Source organism: Oncorhynchus kisutch, linkage group LG29, assembly GCF_002021735.2.
Source record: "Oncorhynchus kisutch isolate 150728-3 linkage group LG29, Okis_V2, whole genome shotgun sequence".
Taxonomy (NCBI): Eukaryota; Metazoa; Chordata; class Actinopteri; order Salmoniformes; family Salmonidae; genus Oncorhynchus; species Oncorhynchus kisutch.
The window spans coordinates 36814206-36819205 of NC_034202.2; the positions used below are offsets into that span (position 1 = coordinate 36814206).

The window sequence follows — 5000 nt, forward strand, 5'->3', positions numbered from 1 at the left end:
CTCCGAGAAGAGGTCGAAGGATTGTCCGTAGAGCTCCAAGACAGGATAGTGTCGAGGCACAAATCTGGGGAGGTGTACCAAAAAATGTCTTCAGCATTGAAGATCCACAAGAACACATTGGCCTCCATCATTCTTAAATGGAAGAAGTTTGGAACCACCAAGACTCTTCCTAGAGCCGCCCGGCCAAACTGAGCAATCAGGGGAGAAGGGCCCTGGTCAGGGAGGTGACCAAGAACCTGATGGTCACTCTGGCAGAGCTCTATAGTTCCTCTGTGGGGAGGGGAGAACCTTCCAGAACTACAACCATCTCTGCAGCACTCCACCAATCAGGCCTTCATGGTAGACTGGCCAGATGGAAGCCACTCCTCAGTATTAGGCACATGACAGCCAGGTTGGAGTTTGCCAAAAGCCACCTACAGGACTCTCAGACCATGAGAAACAAGATTCTCTGGTCTGATGAAACCAAGACGGAGCTCTTTGGCCTGAATGCCAAGTGTCACTTCTGGAGGAAACCTTATACCATCCCTACAGTGAAGCATGGTGGTGGGGATGTTTTTCAGCAACAGGGACTGGGAGACTAGTCAGGAATGAGCAAAGATGAACAGAGCAAAGTACAGAGAGATCCTTGATGAAAATCTGCCCCAGAGTGCTCAGGACCTCAGACTGGAGCAAAGTTTCACCTTCCAACAGGAAAACGACCCTAAGCACACAGCCAAGACAATGCAGGAGTTCCTTTGGAATAAGTCTGAATGTCCTTGAGTGTCCCAGATAGAGCCCGGACCTGAACCCAATCAAACATCTCTGGAGAGACCTGAAAATAGCTGTGCAGCATCGCTCCCCATCCAACCTTACAGAGCTTGAGAGGATCTTCAGAGAAGAATGGGAGAAACTCCACAAATACAGGTGTGCCGAGCTTGTATCATCATACCCAAGAAGATTCAAGTCTGTAATCGCTGCCAAAGTTGCTTCAACAAAGTACTGAGCAAAGGGTCTGAACAATGGGATGTGATGAACACACATCACATCCCTGTCAATACCAGACCAAACCAGATTGACATTCTCATCCAATGAGCTACCACAAACATCCCTGACAATACCAGACCAAACCAGATTGACATTCTCATCCAATGAGCTACCACACACATCCCTGTCAATACCAGACCAAACCAGATTGACATTCTCATCTAATGAGCTACCACACACATCCCTGACAATACCAGACCAGACCAAACCAGATTGACATTCTCATCTAATGAGCTACCGCACACATCCCTGTCAATACCAGACCAGACCAAACCAGATTGACATTCTCATCTAATGAGCTACCATACACATCAGTGTCAATACCAGACCTGACCAAACCAGATTGACATTCTCATCTAATGAGCTACCACACACATCCCTGTCAATGCCATACCAGACCAAACCAGATTGACATTCTCATCCAATGAGCTACCACAAACATCCCTGACAATACCAGACCAAACCAGATTGACATTCTCATCCAATGAGCTACCACACACATCCCTGTCAATACCAGACCAAACCAGATTTACATTCTCATCCAATGAGCTACCACACACATCCCTGACAATACCAGACCAGACCAAACCAGATTGACATTCTCATCTAATGAGCTACCGCACACATCCCTGTCAATGCCAGACCTGACCAAACCAGATTGACATTCTCATCTAATGAGCTACCACACACATCCCTGTCAATGCCAGACCAGACCAAACCAGATTGACATTCTCATCTAATGAGCTACCACACACATCCCTGTCAATGCCATACCAGACCAAACCAGATTGACATTCTCATCTAATGAGCTACCACACACATCCCTGTCAATGCCAGACCAGACCAAACCAGATTGACATTCTCATCTAATGAGCTACCACACACATCCCTGTCAATGCCAGACCAGACCAAACCAGATTGACATTCTCATCTAATGAGCTACCACACACATCCCTGTCAATACCAGACCAGACCAAACCAGATTGACATTCTCATCTAATGAGCTACCACACACATCCCTGTCAATGCCATACCAGACCAAACCAGATTGACATTCTCATCTAATGAGCTACCACACACATCCCTGTCAATGCCATACCAGACCAAACCAGATTGACATTCTCATCTAATGAGCTACCACACACATCCCTGTCAATGCCATACCAGACCAAACCAGATTGACATTCTCATCTAATGAGCTACCACACACATCCCTGTCAATGCCATACCAGACCAAACCAGATTGACATTCTCATCTAATGAGCTACCACACACATCCCTGTCAATGCCAGACCAGACCAAACCAGATTGACATTCTCATCTAATGAGCTACCACACACATCCCTGTCAATGCCATACCAGACCAAACCAGATTGACATTCTCATCTAATGAGCTACCACACACATCCCTGTCAATACCAGACCAGACCAAACCAGATTGACATTCTCATCTAATGAGCTACCACACACATCCCTGTCAATGCCATACCAGACCAAACCAGATTGACATTCTCATCTAATGAGCTACCACACACATCCCTGTCAATGCCAGACCAGACCAAACCAGATTGACATTCTCATCTAATGAGCTACCACACACATCCCTGTCAATGCCAGACCAGACCAAACCAGATTGACATTCTCATCTAATGAGCTACCACACACATCCCTGTCAATGCCAGACCAGACCAAACCAGATTGACATTCTCATCTAATGAGCTACCACACACATCCCTGTCAATGCCAGACCAGACCAAACCAGATTGACATTCTCATCTAATGAGCTACCACACACATCCCTGTCAATGCCATACCAGACCAAACCAGATTGACATTCTCATCTAATGAGCTACCACACACATCCCTGTCAATGCCAGACCAAATAGAGACATTCATTTATTTTATTTATAAATGTATCTATTTATTTATATCTTGTAGGGCAATAGGGCACTAATGGAAACTCTAATTGAGTTATTATTGAATTATGTACAGAGACCGAAGAGAAAGCTGTACAAGCACATGTGTTTTACAAAAACAGCCAAGTACAATCTAATACAATCTAATACATATCAGGGTTGGGTCAAATCTACTTCAATTCCAGTGAATTCTGGAAGAATACTACAATTCCAATTCACTTCAATGCTTTTCAATGAGGAAGATTTAGAATTGAAAATTGGTTTACTTTCTGAATTTAAATGGAATTGACACCAACTGTGGTACATCAGCTGTATGTACTGTTCCAGTGGGGGTCACAGGTCACCTCACTGTGAAAGGTAAGACAATGATCACAGGTCACCTCACTGTGAAAGGTAAAACAATGATCACAGGTCACCTCACTGTGAAAGGTAAAACAATGATCACAGGTCAACTCACTGTGAAAGGTAAGACAATGATCACAGGTCACCTCACTGTGAAAGGTAAAACAATGATCACAGGTCACCTCAGAGTGTGAGTATCTCTTCTCTGTAGCTAGATGCGGTCAGGACAGAGGTATAGTAAGCGTCAATACAGACAGGCTCACCTTGCCCGTCTCCAGCAAAGAGAAGAACTTGTCCACTTCCTTGTCGAAGGCTGTTACTCCGATCTCCCCCTGTCAATCACAGAGACACTGTCAGCACAGCGTCAATCAACAGTTTACTGAGAAACTGTCACACACGTGCATGAACACACAAAACTGTCAGCAGAGTGTCACTCAAGCATAAACTTAACTACTACACAGTAGATAGTTGTCTGACATACAGAGACATTGAAGGTGACAGACAGACAGACACAGACACAGACACAGACACAGACACAGACACAGACACAGACACAGACACAGACACAGACACAGACACACACACACACAGGAGAGTCATACTCACGCTCTCGTCCACGATCTCGAAGGAGAATAACTACAGAACTACAGAATTCAGTAGGTTGTGCGTCCCCAAGTGGCAGCCTACTCCCTATATAGTGCACTACATTTGACCAAGGCACATAGGGCTAAATAGGACTAGGACAGTTTTCTAACACCTGAATGATGCATTTTGAAATCCACTCAGTTTTACATTAAAGGAGCAATCAGAAGAACCACATCCATTTTTGGACTTATACATGTATGATATGTAGCCATTGATTCCTGAATAATATAATTTATAAATGCCTCATGACCTACGTTCAACTGTCGTACCCCAACAGAATCCAAAATATTCACTTGTTTTACTCCAATGTTTGTAAACAAAGACGATATAAACCAACACTATATACAGCGGTTTCAGAAAGTATTCACACCCACTACCTTCTTCCACATTCTGTTGTGTTACAGCCTGAATTTCAATTGGATAGAATTGAGATGTCTTGTCACTGGCCAAAACACAATACCTCATAATGTCAACGTGGAATTATGTTTTTTGACATTTTTATGAATGAATAGAAAATGAAAAGCTGAAATGTCTTGTTTATTCAACCCCTTTGTTATGGCAAGTCTGAATAAGTTCAGAAGTAAACATATGCTTAACAAGTCATATAATAAGTTGCATGGACTCACTCTTTGTGCAATAATAGTGTTTAAACATCATTTTTGAATGACTACCTCATCTCTGTAACCCACACATACAATTATCGGTAAGGTCCCCCCGTCGAGCATTGAATTTCAAACACAGATTGAACCACAAAGACCAGGGAGGTTTTCCAATGCCTCGTAAATAAGGGCACACTTCAATAGATGGGCAAAAAGAAAAAAGCAGACATTGAATATCCCTTTGATCATGGTGAAGTTATTCATTACACTTTGGATGGTGTATCAATACACCCAGTCACTAGATACAGGCATCCTTCCTAACTCAGTTGCCGGAGAGGAAGGAAACCATTCAAGGATTTCACCATGAGGCCAATGGTGACTTTAAAACAGTTACAGAGATTAATGGCTGTGATAGGATAAAACTGAGGATGGATCAACAACATTGTAGTTACTCCACAATACTAACCTAATTGAC

The 5000-nt window shown here is 43.4% G+C and overlaps 1 pseudogene; it reads right to left on the reverse strand.

Moving 5' to 3' along the window:
- The window catches only part of LOC109882516 (replication protein A 70 kDa DNA-binding subunit-like), a 70921-nt pseudogene that overhangs the window by 54493 nt on the left and 11428 nt on the right, over positions 1-5000 (reverse strand).